Genomic DNA, 15,160 nt, shown 5'->3' with positions numbered 1-15,160 from the left:
GCGTATGCTCTTTCTTTTTCCTGTCTTTAACCAATAGTCCACACTGGCTTTAAATGTGACAAATAAAGAAGCAATTTTAAAGCATAAAGCAAAGTGAACCAAAGTGAAAAACCAGCTGGTGACTGAGTCACGAGTGTGGTCGTTTGACGGCCATGAGCATCCCACATTCATGCTTGGAGTTTCCCACAGTTCCATTTTAGGGGAAACTACGCAAATAATTCCATACTGCCTTTAGAGATGCAGGATTTGACACGGACGCACTTGCCACCTTTAACAACAGGTAGCTCCGCGCGGTTGTTCTAGAAGTACCGGTGGTGGAAAAGAGGCGGGCGAGTGACCATCCTTGAGGGAGCCGTGCAGGGGGCAGGCTGGGGCTGCGGAGGGTGTTGGGGGGGACGCCAGGAGGCGAGAAGCGAGTGAGCAGAGAGTGAATGCTTTTGTGGAGCTCCTAAGCGCCCTGGATTAGGAAACCCCCAGGAGGTGAGAGGTCTGCAGAGGGGGTCAGGGGCTGCACTTCGGGGATTGGTAAGCGGGATCTCTGCATGGTGCTTTGATCCAGTTTCCTGTGCATTGCAGCTGAGGCCGAGCCGGGCGGGATGGGGCTCTGCCTGGGTTTCCTGGGGGACCCTGCAGGATGGAGAAGCTCAGGCAGAGGACCCTGAGCGCAAGTGAGGCCCGGCAGGGTGGGAAACTGCTCAGCCCCATGCTGAGTCCATGGAACCGAAACATGCCAGAAATCAGAGGCCATGTCCCTCTGAAGGAAACACATGTCCAGAGCTCTTCTCTAAGTCATGGGGAATTTGAGAGGAAAAAAGCATTGACTCTGCAGCTGCTGAAGCTCTCAGAGAGGACGTGAATGCAAGTGCGGATGCACAGCAGATGGGGGGACAGGGGGAACTGCATCTGCAAAGAGAAGGGAGCCCAGGGCCACCTCCCGGGTCCCAGAGAAGACCTGGCCACCACGGGCCGAGCATGGCCGCCCGGGGCTTCACACAGGCGCTTAAACTCTCGGAGAGAAAAGACACCACAAGCAGGCAGGAGGCAGGCAACAAACACTTCCCTGACCACGCGGGACCCAGGCAAGTGGGGCTTGCACTGCAAGGGGGCTGGCAGCCCCTCCCCACGCACCCTGGGGGGCCCCCACTTACTGTGGATGAAGCTGGAAATGAGGGTCAGCACCACCTCGCAACAGCCCCGTGTCGCCAACCTGTCACACATCTCCAAAGACTACTTAGGGGGATCCCCGTCCTGCGGGCTTCGGTGTCTGCCCTGCACACCTCAGGACCCCGGGGGCCTGCCTCACACATCTGATCCAGCGGGGACTCCACCCACCCCTGGGGAGCCCTCTGCACCCCTGCACAGCCCTGGCACCCCCGAAGCCACACCCGCCTCTGCCAAGAGGCCCTCTGGGCAGCCCCAGGCCCTCTGCTCGGCCCTCAGCTCTCCCATGGGTCTCAGGCCAGCGCGGCAGCCCCTTGTGGGAACCATTCATAGGCCGCTTTTGTTGAATGACTTGAGATTTTCATCCTCCAGGAGATAGGGACAGAACTGGAGCATTGGCATTCAGCTGCCGGGGTGGGCGAGGGCCTGGATCCGGCTCGGCACCGGGGGGAAACGGGGCCTCCTCGAGGGGCTGGCATCATCCATTAGGAAGGCCGGGCGCAGCCCTGCCCGTGTGCACACGCATACACGCACACGCATGCACACAGACCCGCGTCCACACACACGCACACACGCACACTCGCGTCCACACGCATGCACACCCTGACTGTGTGTACACACACGCACACACACACCTGAGTCCACACACATGCACACCTTGACCACGTGCACACACGCAACGCACACACACACGTGCACACACAACATTTGTCTAAAACTTCCAGAAATCCAGGACAAGCAGAATATACTTTGTTCCAGAATCTCCCCTCCCCTCGAGGAGAAGACAGCTGGGCAGAGGACGAGGGGAGAGCGGTCAGCAGCAGGGCTGGGGTGAGGACCCCGGACCGGGAATGACCGAGGGGTCCCAAGTCCTTTCTCTCATCAAACTCCCCAGGGTCAGTTCCAATGCGTCCTGAGTGACAAGGAGAAAGGCCTGTCCACGCAGCAGTCAGCCACGGCCCGGAGCCCAGGCTGACCGCTGGCCCTGCAGCTCCACCCCACCGTGCACCTTGGGGACCGGCCCGAAACCAGGACTTCTCATCGAGGACACTGCTAGCCGCAGGACTAATTTTGCTCAGCGGGTCTCAGGCAAAAGGCAATTAAAAACCTGTTCTGAAGAGAACGCAGACACATGAAGCTGAGATGACATCCGGAAAATCACATAAAACGCCCAAGTCCAGAGTGACTAAAAGGAGGTAAGTCAGCTACGTCTCTCGGGAGCCCTGGGGCTGACACTGCACCCTGGGATCATGCAACGGCCCCTGGGCTGGCTGGACAAACCTGCAGGCCCGCGAGGACACGGCCACAGGCTGGACGCCCCGAGGGGTGCAGGCCAGTGCCTCCCCCCACGCCAGCCAGGTCCGTCTTCCCTAGGGGCCACCGGGAAGGGCAGGGGACTCCACCAGGCTTCAGTGACCCCAGGCACGGTGAAAGTGACGGGAGGGCTGAGGGGTTGGAGAGGACGGAGACCCTGTCCCTGAGGATGGGGGGGTGCAAGCACCTGCAGAGTTCAAAACCTCAAGTCCCTGGTCTGAGGACAGGGAGACCTGCAGGTGTGGATGGACAGTCTCAGCCAGGCCCCTCGAAGGGCTGTCTCCCACTCCATCCATCTGGGCTATCTCTGGGGGGATCTGCCAGCATTTGGGGTCCATGACTTCAGTCTCTAAAAATCCCAGGTGGGGCATGTGACAGGGCAGGAGGAGAAAAGAGCAATCCATTTCCGCCTTATTAGGAGACCCGCAGGGCCCATCATGATGTCTCTCCACATTCCTTTACAAGGAAAATCATCGTGGCATCCCCGCGTACCTTCTGGAACAAAAGCCCCGGGACGTCAGACCTAACACGGGCCCTGATGCTCTCAGCCAAGCCCCGTGCTTCGCGCTGTCTCGGGTTTAAGCCTCACAAGGTCCGGGACGCAGGACGCGGGGCTGCTGGCCTGTTTCCCACCAGGGATCGCCGCAATTGGTCACTCAGGGGTGACCTGAGTGACCGCCCAGGCACCGCGTCCGCAGTCCCACGCAGCCGCCAGCGCCCACCCTCCACACACCCCCTGCGCCACTGGGTGCTGTTTAGCACGGGGCCGAACTCTAACCAATGAAGAAAGCTCCTGTGTCAGCAGCAGTCTGTGCGGGAGAAACTGAATATGAACAAAGGTCTGATCACTGTAAACCAGCTCCGAAAGGCCAGGGCCCTAGATCATGCTGACGCCTCACATTTCCAAACCAAAGCAGCCCCTCTACCGGCCCCGCGGAGCTTCTCGTGTTGTCTCTCTAAAGGCCACAGGTGGCTGGGTGGGGGGGCGCAGGGAGAGCCGGGGTCTGCCCGCGGGTGCAGCTGAGGCCTGCACGTCCTGGGGCTTGCCCCTTCAGTGGGGGCCCCAACACAACCTGGGCCCATGTCGCCCCTTTCAGGGTGGACAGCACTGAAGCCCAAGGAGCACGCAAGAGGGCAGGCCACGTGGGGAGCTGCCCACGGCAGCAGCGGGCAGGACGGAACTATGGAGGGCGTGTCCACTCACGCCCTAACAAACACGTGTGGTGTGTTTCCTGTGTGCCGAGGGCCCTCACACGGCTCTCAGTCCAGATGAGAGGAAATGTGCAAAGATTAACACAATGATAAATAGCACAAGAGACAGCAGAAGGGGCCACGGAGCTAGGGGGCAGCACCTAGCCAGCTGGGGAGGGGTGTACTCAGGGAAAGCTTCCTGGAAGAGGTGACCTGGAGCAGAGCCCCCACCTCCTCTACCCCATCCAGAGGGTTGGGGATGGAAAAGGATGTTCCAGGCAGAAGGAAGTGCATGTGGTTTAAAAAAAAGTGTCCGAAGTACCCAGGGCACTTGGACAGCTGCCAGCACTCCGGCAGAGCTGTGGTGGGCTGGGGCGGGCAATCTGGGGATGGAGAAGGAAAACTCAGGGCCCAAGTGTGCCGGGGTCACGTCCGCCTTCCATAACTCTCTTGCCTGCCCCCACAGACGTCACTGTCCTCTGCTTCCATTTCTTTATCTGCAACGTGGGGTAACGCAGCCTCCTCCACGCTGTCGGCGCCCTGACCAAGAAGACGGGACATACAGGCACACCCGATCACCAGTCCCCGCGGGGGCGGGCGGGCGTGCCAGGCCACGGGCGCTGAAACCTCCTCACTGGAGTGCAAAGGCTGCAGTATGTCACTCACTTCTGTCTCTCTCCAACCTGCTCATGGCAGCCACACAACCAGTGAGGCCCTCAAAGTGGTCCCTCGAGTGGAGGGCAGTCAACATGCGCTGGTTTCTGACGGTGGGTCGAGGGTGAGCAGGAGAGAACAAGTGCAGGGCAGAAAGATGAGCTGTTCTGGTCAGCTGTGATTCCTCCATCCAATGGAACCATCATCGATTTCTTAGTGGCCCGTGTTTCCTTATTCACTGATCATCTCAACTCTGAGAAGTGGGGAGTATTCCCTTTAGTGTGCACGTGAGAACACGGGCCTCAGAAAGCTGTGCAACTCACACACACGTACTCGGCTAGGAAGGGGCGGCCCTGGGATTTGGGCGCGTTTGTCCGGTAATTCCCTGTCTTCTGGGTTTCATGGAGAACTAAATTTCCAAATCACTTGGGGACAAATCATAGGCTGCCCACTTTGTATTTTGCCAAGTGCTAACAATGTTTCACATGCCAAATTAACGCACATGCACACACACAGAAGAAACTCCCATATCCTGTTTGAGTCCCCTTCTTTAGGGGGCAAAGCTGACCTTCCAGGGCAGGCCCTGAAAATGGCAAAGCATACTTGCCTCCCTTGCTCCACCAACTGGCCACTTTTACCCAGAAGTGAGTGATGCGAAGACGAGGGGAGCAGGCAAGCCCATGTGGGCGAGGGAGGGTGCAGCGGCAGCACCCAGGGCTGGTGGGGGTGGTCCTGGCAGCCCAGGAGCAGGCCTGAGCCCACCGGCTAGCGGACGGGGCCTCACTGGGCCAGCTCGGGCCTGGCTCTGTGGTCTCTGGGCCTGGACCTCCCTCCGCCCGGGAACCTGGGGCTGCCCAGTAGCCTTTCCATAGCTTCCTTCTCGGCCTCAATTGGCCAGAACTGGTTTCCGTTGCCTGCCAATAAAAATCATGACCGATCAAGCCTAATCTTTGAACAAAGAACAGCACTTCAAACGGTATACATTAAGTTTTATGAAAAACTCACTATCTAAGCATCATCTGCATCCTCCTTTTGTGGAGACCAGCCTGAGACAAGCAGGGCTCTGGGCATGGGGCTTGGGGCCACCCAGCAGCCTCCCCATGGTCCAGGCAGCAAACCTGAGGATCGCAGGTCCCAGGACTGGTCACTCCCTGTGAAGCATCAGCAACTGTCCCCCAATGCCTGTGAATACAGGCTTTGACCAGATCTCCCCAGCCGCATCTCCCGCTCTGTGAACGCTGCACTTCAGCCGCACGTTTCCATCCATTCTGTAGGACGTAGTCAGCACACGCTTACCCACTTCTGACCCTTACTCGTACTACTACCTATTCCGCCAGCCTTGTTTGATGCACGTAAAAAGACCTGCTTTGCTTTCAAAACCCCGCCAGCCCAGCCTCCCGGCCCCGGGGGGTCTCTGCTGCCCCTCAGGTCCTATTATCCCCACTGTCTCCGTGAATTCCTTTCCGAGAAGGCCGAGGCTCCTCTAGCTCCCTCAGCTCCCCACGGCTCCTGGGGTCACCCACTCGGCCTGCCCAGCTTCCCTGCGCCCCTCCGGCAGCAGCTGGCCCTAACTAGCTGGAGCCTTGGCTCCCCCTTCTGAGAGCCCCTCCATCTGCTTTCTCCGTGCGATGGGGACGCATCTTCGTCCTCCACAGTGGACCTTTGAAGGCTATGAAGTCCCTCCTCGGCCTCTTTCCTCTTAAAATGAAAATGAAAATGTCTTTAAGAGTCCTGGTTTCCAGTCCTTTAATGGAGTGGACTCCACGGGGCGGGACAGCACATCGGGGGGCCCGGGGCACAGGCCAGGGCTGGCGGAGGCTGTGGCGGGGAGAATAGCTGCCTCTTCCCAGATCACCCAGGAAGGGAACTTACCTCGCCACAGACCGCAGGCCGCCTCGGGGCTCAGGCTCTCTTTGCCCGGCACCACTGTGCTCTGGAGCAGGCCCCGAACTCGCACCCCAGGCCCGTGGGGAAGGCTGGAAGCCACGCAAAGGCAGGGGCGGTAGCCAGGGTCAACCTGAGAGCCTCGAATGCTAAGTTCAGGGTTTGGTGGGGAAACATGGACAGTTCAAAGGGACCCTGTAAGGCCCCGGATCTGTTGTTTGCCCTGCGAGGTCAGTGGCTTCCTTGAAGATGAGGACCAGGACACTCTTTCTTCCGACGTCCCCAGCGGTGGTAACGCAGCTTCAGCACTGGCGGGGGGGGGGGGGGGGAGATGGATCTTACTGAGTTATTTGAACTCAATAAGTCCTCAAGTCCGCCAGGCCCCACGCCCTGGAGCTCCAACTGTTCCCCACATGCGTCCTGGGGCTCACCTCCCCCAAAGGAAAGAGAACCACAGGCATTTTCGTGAAGGCAAACAAGAAAATTGCCCAAAGAACTGAGTAATCATTAAGTTTAAGAAGCCAGGACTCTTAAAGACAGAATAAAGGATTTGGGATCTTTTCATTTCAGAGGAAAGAGGCTGAGGAAGGATTTCATAGCCACTATGGAGGACGGAGATGCGTTCTCCACAAAGCCCCGTTTAAAGACGTTGGAGGCTGGGCAGCCGAACTGTCCCAGGTCAGGGCCCCTAAGATATGTCCTAAGGAACCTGAAAGCAAGATGCTCCTCAGCAAAATCACAAATAACTGCATGAATTCCTAATTATGTTCTTCCCAGTAATGGCAGCTCTGGCTCAGTGGAGGGGAAAAGACAACTGTGTCTAGAGGTCTTGAGGGACCTATCCTTGTTCCAGAGGCAAAAGGACTATGTGGCAGAGGCGGTGGGCCTGGCAGCGCCCACACCCCCACCCAGGGGCTGGTGCCATGATTTCTGCAGGGAGGTGGGCTCTGGCCAACTCGTGCCCAGGTGACACGTGGTCCTCCCATGAGGTCCCGGAGCTGCCCTGCTCCTTCCTGAAGCATGAGCCTCGTATCTCAGCCACACCCCACGCCCTCAAGTCCACCAGGCCCCACGCTCTGGAGCTCCAACTGTTCACTGCATGCGTCCTGGGCCTCACCTCTCCCCAAAGGAAAGAGAACCACAGGCATTTTCTTGAAGGCAAACAAGAAAATTGCCCAAAGAACTGAGTAATCTTCAAATGCCAGAAACATCCAGTGCACCAATCATGCTTAAATAAGAGCACAGGAATTTGGCAACGTGACAAACGGTGGTTTATAGGATTAAAGTTGTCTTGGAGAGAGTCGAACAGCCAGAAGCAGTGGGAAAAGGAGGCCTGAACTGGTCCCAAATCCCACTGCCCTCAGCTGGCCCAGCCCCTGCCATTTTCCACCGCTGGGGCTGTGAGCTTCCTGAAGAGAGGGTAAGTGGTCCTTGGAGGGTCACACGCCCACCAGCCAGCCTCGCTGGGCCTGGCAGACGGGTGATGGCTAGGTGGCACACCACCTTGGACCCCTCACAGGAGGGAGCTGGGCCCAGGCCTGTGCAGTGGTCTGAGCCTGGGGCTCCCACTTCTCCCTCTACCAAACGCACGACAAAAGCTTCTGAGAGGACCTGAGAGACTTGGGTCAAAGGGTTTCTGAAGGATTCCGGATGCCTCTAGTCTGCAGTCGTCTCCGCTGCCCCTGATGGTTCAAGCTCTGCCCCCAGTTCTCAGGATCCAGGCAACCTTTCCTTCGAGATGGCAATGCCTGAGAGGGGCCTCAGCCCCCCTGCACCGTTTGGTCCACGTTCAGACGCTGGCTGAGCCTTGGGCATCCCAGCCACAGCCTGGCCATGCTGCCCCCGCCTGCCATATCCCGCCATGCTCCTCACTCCTCCCCTCCTTTCTCTCTCCCCCAGTGCTAACAGCTGGCCCGGGTGCCCAAAAGGTAATAAAGAGATGAGGACCAGCCCGTTGCCTCGTCCGGGAAACCCCGTGTAGGACTTTCCCGAGGAGATATGCATCAATTTGCTTCCACCTCTTTCTTCTCTGAAATTCCTCAACTCTTGACCATCCCTGAGAAAAGGCAGGTGTAATCTGGTCACTTAAGGAACCCACAAAGCCCCGTTTAAAGACGCTGGAGGATGGCCAGCCGAGCTGTCCCAGGTCAGGTCCCCATGATATGTCCTAAGGAGCCTGAAAGTGAGATGCTCCTCAGCATATCAAAAGGTCCCTCTAATGAGAATGTGAGTCAGAAAATATCCACGACTTACGTTTTGGCTTCCCCAGAAGGTTACTTGTTCTTAGCTGGGCCCATTCACCAGCCCAGAGTGACTCAGATTAGAAACTTAGCTCAGCTCTGCCCAGCAGCCCAGGAGCCCTTCAGAACCAGTCACGCGGCGCTGAGATGCGGGGAGCGCTGCTGTCCCTCCTGGGAAGTGGGGAAGGCAGGCCCAGCAGTACCTGTTAAGATTCTAGTCCAGTCCTTCACTTCCCCATGCAAGAAGAATGAGGATATTTTTATCTCCTCTCATCTGCTGGCAGCGGGAACGCATGAGGCTGAGAAAACTCTTCTGGCACAAACAACACAAGGAAATCTGGTCCGAGATCAAGGCTCCTTTCAGGAGACCCTGTGCTGCCCGGCTGCTGCCACCCCGACAGCCTGCCCAGCCTTCCCGTCCGCGTGCCCTGGCCCAGTCCCCGCCCCGCCCCCGTCCCACCGCACATGGGTGCCCTCCCCACGCCCGAGCCCCGCTCCCCAGCACCTCCCCGAGGCAGAGCCCGGCCGGCCGCGGCGCACAGCACGGTGCCCGGCCCGCAGAAGGCACTCAGATATTTGTTGAACCACGGATAATGGGTTTTGGTTCCATCAAGGGAAGACGCATGGTCGTACAGTCTGGCTTCGCAGGAGATGGTTACAACACAGAGGAATTGCTGATGGCAACATATTCGTTCTGAGGGGGATTTTCAAGTGAGAGAAAAACAACCTTCTCAAACTGGCATAAAAAGCAGAGAGTAGAAGATGAGTTGTTTCTCCCGGAGGAAATGCACTGCCGCTGGCACGCGCACAAGCCGTCTGTGTGGGCAGGGAGGGGGAGGGGAGGGGGGGAGGGGAAGACAGGGTAGTGGTGGAGGGAGGGGGTTCCTGCCCCCAGCCGCGTGCCGGGTCATTGATCTCGGGGCGCTGGCACAGCTGCTGGGCACACGGTGCCTGTGGGGGGCTCGGCCACACTTCAGGAGATCTCTCCCTCCTCTTTCGCTCACTTCCAGGGGCCCTCTTGTGTTGGGAATGGAAATCTCAAGTGCCCTGCAGAGATCTAGAAGGGACAAGGGCTGTCTGTTTCCCACACTCGGCTGTGAGTCTGCAATACTAACGCCAGCTCTACCCAGTCAGCTCCCAGACCTGGCTTTAGGATGAGCCCCTTCCACCCTCCCCACAAGGCAGGCCTCTGGGCCCCAAACCCCATCCTAAAAGCGAGCCCTCCAGCACGTCAGGGCTACCACAAGAGTCTACTGCTTCTGGAGAGTTCCATGTGCAAGGATTACTGCACGCTGAGCTTAAATTACTCTGCCAAGACTCAGGCTTAAAGAAATGTCACTGAAATAGTACACAGAACCATGTTCCTCCAAGTTAATAAAGATTCTTAAAAATGAGAACTAAAGCTTTCCCAGATACTGCTGCTGGTCGGACAACCTTTCTGAATGACAACCAGCATGTTACGAAAACCAAAAAAGTTCTACTCCATAAGAAAGTTCAGTAAGCTGGCAAGATACAAAATAAACATATAAAAATCAACAGCTGTCATATTTGTCAGTAAGAATTCATTAGAAAATATGATAGGACAAACATCTCTCTCTCTATGTAACATCTGGGAATGAAGTTTCTAAGAACAGTGCGGAGCTCATATGAAGAAAACCACAAATATTTACAGAGAGATATGAAAGTAAACTTAAATAAACAGAGAGAAAATAAATGGAATAGCATGTTCCTGGATGAGAAGACCCAATATCATAGTCAGGATGTCAATTCTTTAGAAACTCATTTATAGATATCATCTCATTTATATGGATATCATCTTAAAAAATAACCATGGGGCGCACGGGTGGCCAGTGACAGAATGCTCACTTTCCATGCAGGAGACCCAGGTTCGATTCTCAGGCCACGCATCCCCCCTAAAAAAACAAAAAAAACAGTAAGATGTTTTAACTTGATAAAATGATTCTAAAGTCCATCTGGGCTAACTAGATGAGTTAGAGATAGTAGCCAGAAATATTTTAAAAGAAAATAATAATGAAGTTTGATTTGTACTATCAGATTTTATAAAAATTTCTGTAATTAAAATAATGCTAGTATAGCAGTAGGTTGGATAGGAAAATGGAACAGAAATAAACAGCCCAGAGACACTGGGCTTTAAAAGAATTTAAAAGAATTTGTTGCCTATAAAAGAATTTATATATATGTAGAATGGAATGATCAAAATAGGAATGTTTGCATTTTCTTTGTGTTTTTTGGTATTTAAAAAAATAAAATGAAAAGATTAAAAAAAAGAATTTAGCATATGTGAGAGGTCCTTTTCAAATCGGGGTTGGGGGGAGATAGATCACCCAATAGACAGAAGAACGAGATGAATATTAAGAAAAAAATTAAATTCTTATAACATGAAATGAGATGATGTAGAATGCATAAAAAGTTGAATCTGTATAACAAAATCATGAAACAAATAAAAGAAAATATAAATGAATCGATCCCTAAAGTCAGGATGAGGACGGATTTTCTAAACACAGGTTGTGCTGGTTTGAAAGGATGTATGTCCCCTAGAAAAACCTGTTTTAATCCTAATCCCATTTTGTAAGGGCAGTCATTTCTTCTAATCCCTATTCAGTACTGCATGCATGAAACTGTAATTAGATCATCTCCCTGGAGATGTGATTTAATCAAGAGCGGTTGTTAAACTGGATTAGGTGGAGGCGTGTCTTCACCCATTTGGGTGGGTCTTGATAAGTTTCTGGAGTCCTATAAAAGAGGAAACATTTTGGAGAATGAGAGAGATTCAGAGAGAGCAGAGAATGCTGCAGCACCATGAAGCAGAGAGTCCATCAGTCAGCACTTCGGAGATGAAGAAAGAAAACGTCTCCCGGGGAGCTTCATGAAACCGGCAGCCAGGAGAGAAAGCTAGCAGATGACGCCGTGCTAGCCATGTGCCAGCCATGTGCCCTTCCAGCCAAGAGAGAAACCATGACTATGTTCACCATGTGCCTTCTCACTAGAGAGAGAGAGACCCTGAACTTAAACCCTGAACTTCATCAGCCTTCTTGAACCAAGGTATCTTTCCCTGGATGCCTTAGATTGGACATATCTATAGACTTGTTTTAATTGGGACATTTTCTCGGCTTTAGAACTATAAACTAGCAAGTTATTAAATTCCCCTTTTAAAAGCCATTCCATTTCTGGTATATTGCATTCTGGCAGCTAGCAAACTAGAACAAGGGGCAATAAGTGAAAAAGGCTGGTAAACTGGAGTACAAAGTAAAGACTTTTACACAGCCCAAGAAACCATAAATGAATTTAAAAGACAAATGACAAACTAGGAAAAATATTTCCAACATTACATCAAAAGGTTAATATCCTCTTATGCATAAAGAGCTCTTACAAATCAATAAGAAAAAGATGAATATAAATAGAAAACAGGCAAAGGACAGGAATGTCAATAAACACAGAACAAATGTTCAAGTCCATTGGTAATCAAGGAAGTGCAAATTGAGACCACAAGATACCATTACTCACCGATCCAACAGGCTAAGATATATACTTATTTTAGTGATAACCGGAAAGGGTGGGGGAAAATAGGGCTTCATGTGTTATTTTTGGGAGAATAAAACAGAAGAGACTTCAGGGGAAGGGGAGAGGTTGGTGACACAGATCAACGTTTTCAGGATGTCCCAACTTTTGAGTTGGTAATACCAGTTCCAGGAATTAGGGCTAAAAAAATAATCCAAAATGTCCACAGACATTTATGTTCAATAATACTGATTGCAACATTGTTTAAAATAGGAAACAACTGAATTATCTATACATCCAAGAACAGGAAATTAGTCAAATAAAATATGGTACATTAATAATAAGAGAAAATACTGAAATATATTTATATATATAAAGATTGTTTCTGAATGCATATTGATGAGGGAAAATCAATACATGGTTAAGTGGGGAAAAAAGCAGGAGACGAAATTATGTATGTAGTATGATCCTGATTCTATTAAAAGTGACATATGATAGATTTTAAAATGTGAATGATGAGATTATGCATGGTTCTTCTTTTCTTTTCCTTTTCCTTTTCCTTTCTTTTTAACATTTTCCCATAAAGAACATTACTTTTATAACTGGGAAGTTATATAATTAAAAAAATCTCAACCGCTGGTAATTTGATTTCTAGAACTTTATCACGTAACTCTCATAACCACCCCGAACGTCGGTACCTTTGTCTCCATTTGACCTGTGTCCAGATGGGCAGTGTGACGGGGTACAGGCGGGCAGTGTGACGGGGTCCAGGTGGGCAGTGTGATGGGATCCAGGTGGGCAGTGTGATGGGGTCCAGGTGGGCAGTGTGATGGGGTCCAGGTGGGCAGTGTGATGGGATCCAGGTGGGCAGTGTGATGGGGTCCAGGTGGACAGTGTGATGGGATCCAGGTGGGCAGTGTGATGGGATCCAGGTGGGCAGTGTGATGGGGTCCAGATGGGCAGTGTGATGGGGTCCAGGTGGGCAGTGTGATGGGATCCAGGTGGGTAGTGTGATGGGGTCCAGTGAGCAGTGTGATGGGGTCCAGGTGGGCAGTGTGATGGGGTCCAGGTGGACAGTGTGATGGGATCCAGGTGGGTAGTGTGATGGGGTCCAGTGAGCAGTGTGATGGGGTCCAGGTGGGCAGTGTGATGGGGTCCAGGTGGACAGTGTGATGGGGTCCAGGTGGACAGTGTGATGGGATCCAGGTGGGCAGTGTGATGGGGTCCAGGTGGGCAGTGTGATGGGGTCCAGGTGGGCAGTGTGATGGGGTCCAGGTGGACAGTGTGATGGGATCCAGGTGGGCAGTGTGATGGGATCCAGGTGGGCAGTGTGATGGGGTACAGGCGGGCAGTATGATGGGATGCAGGCGGACAATGTGAGAGGGTCCAGGTGGACAGTGTGATGGGGTCCAGTGAGCAGTGTGATGGGATGCAGGTGGATAGTGTGAGAGGGTCCAAGTGGACAGTGTGAGGGGGTCCAGGTGGGCAGTGTGATGGGGTCCAGGTGGACAGTGTGAGGGGGTCCAGGTGGGCAGTGTGAGGGGGTCCAGGTGGGCAGTGTGATGGGATCCAGGTGGGCAGTGTGATGGGGTCCAGGTGGACAATGTGAGAGGGTCCAGGTGGACAGTGTGATGGGGTCCAGGTGGGCAATGTGAGAGGGTCCAGGTGGGCAGTGTGATGGGGTCCAGGTGGACAGTGTGATGGGGTCCAGGTGGGCAGTGTGATGGGGTCCAGGTGGGCAGTGCGATGGACAGTTGACATGCCTCACATTATCATCAGAGCTGGGCCTCGTTAGATCTGTATGGTGCAAAAATTGTGAAAATGATAAACAAGAACATCCACCAGAGTATTTGATGGGGGAAGAAAGTAAACTTAATGGGAATGGCTGAGTAACGAGAATGCAGGTGCGATGGAATAGCATGCAGTCATCAAAAAGCAATGCTTAAGAAAAAATTTTGATGCCATTGGAAATGAAACAAGCAAGAGGCAAAACTTCACATGCAACATGGCCTCAACTATTGTAAAAATGCAAAAACTAAAAAGGCTAGAAAAAGATATGAGCAAATATTTTAACAAAAGTTATCTCTGGGCAATAGGGTCATTAGAGATGACTCCTTCCTTTGTTAGGTCTGCCGAATTCTACTCAATCGCTGTTACTTTTTTTTATCAAAGAAAGTTCCATCTTAACTCTGAAAGATGAACATATTTCTCTCATATCTACCCAAACCTACCCATTGTTTAATGCCAAGTTCAAGGCTCACCTCTCCTAGGAAGCCCTCCTTGGTTTGCCCGAGCCACACTGTTATCACCTCCAAACAAGTGTTCCCAGGAATCCTTTGAATCCTGGTTTCAGAAACCGTCTAACAGCATCGTGCTCCCAAGCTGGCCTCTCCATCAAGTCCACTAGAACTCCTAGAGTGGGGGGAGGGGGTGCCACCTCTGTTCTGTGTCTTCTAAGGAGTGGTGGCGCTGTCCAGGCTTGCAGAACTGTTGCACACAGTGACTGTCACTGTGGCTCCTGTGGCTTGGTCCTCGTGGCTGGGGAAGGAGTGGACACCGATAGCGAGTGGGGCCTGTGGAACTGACGGCTGGACCCAACTGGAACCGGCCTGTGGCAAAGTTCCCACAGTGCGCCGGGAATGAGAAAACTGCAGACAACAGGGAATTTTCTGGAACTTTAAAATTATTCAACTGCCATATATTCTGGGGTTATATCCTTCCTGCTCTCTGGTATTAAACTCGCATTGCCCCTTAAAACGATGGGGCAAAGAGTAGATGGCAATGTTTTAAATGTTATTTAGCAAATTATTAAGTGGCAACCCCATTTCGTTTTTCCCATTTTTATCATGTTTGATGGGCCATAAATTAGAAAACATTACAACTGACATTTTTGAAGAAAAAAAATAGAGAATATATAAAGGATTTATCATATTATAATACAAATAGCATCCGTGTTGATTAAACAAACTAGAGTACTGCTTGCCACTCTTCAGAGAGGTCCCCCTAACGAGCCAATCCAAAAGTCTCCCCTTTCCTTACCTCAATTTCTCTTCCTCATGGCATTTATACAGAGCTGAATTGTACCCCAGTATTTGCTTTCAGCCCTGGCTCAGGGCTGACATGCAGTAGGTGCTCAATAAACACTCGTGAAGCACGTGGAGGAAGGAACGGGCAGCAGGAGAGGGTGGAGGGGCCAG

The 15,160-nt window shown here is 52.7% G+C and overlaps 1 protein-coding gene across 1 annotated transcript in view; it reads right to left on the bottom strand.

The window, feature by feature from the left end:
• The window catches only part of KLHL29 (kelch like family member 29), a 263,233-nt gene extending 254,388 nt beyond the window's left edge, over nucleotides 1–8,845 (bottom strand). The window contains exon 1 of the mRNA XM_077152213.1: nucleotides 8,458–8,845. The gene's annotated coding sequence lies outside the window, so the exon portion shown is untranslated. The remainder of the gene's footprint in view (nucleotides 1–8,457) is intronic.
• Nucleotides 8,846–15,160: the final 6,315 nt, after the last annotated feature.

The sequence above is a fragment of the Tamandua tetradactyla genome, chromosome 3, assembly GCF_023851605.1.
Source record: "Tamandua tetradactyla isolate mTamTet1 chromosome 3, mTamTet1.pri, whole genome shotgun sequence".
NCBI lineage: Eukaryota > Metazoa > Chordata > Mammalia > Pilosa > Myrmecophagidae > Tamandua > Tamandua tetradactyla.
The sequence above is the reverse complement of the archived record's forward strand: the minus strand, read 5'-3'. Positions and strand labels throughout refer to the sequence as shown.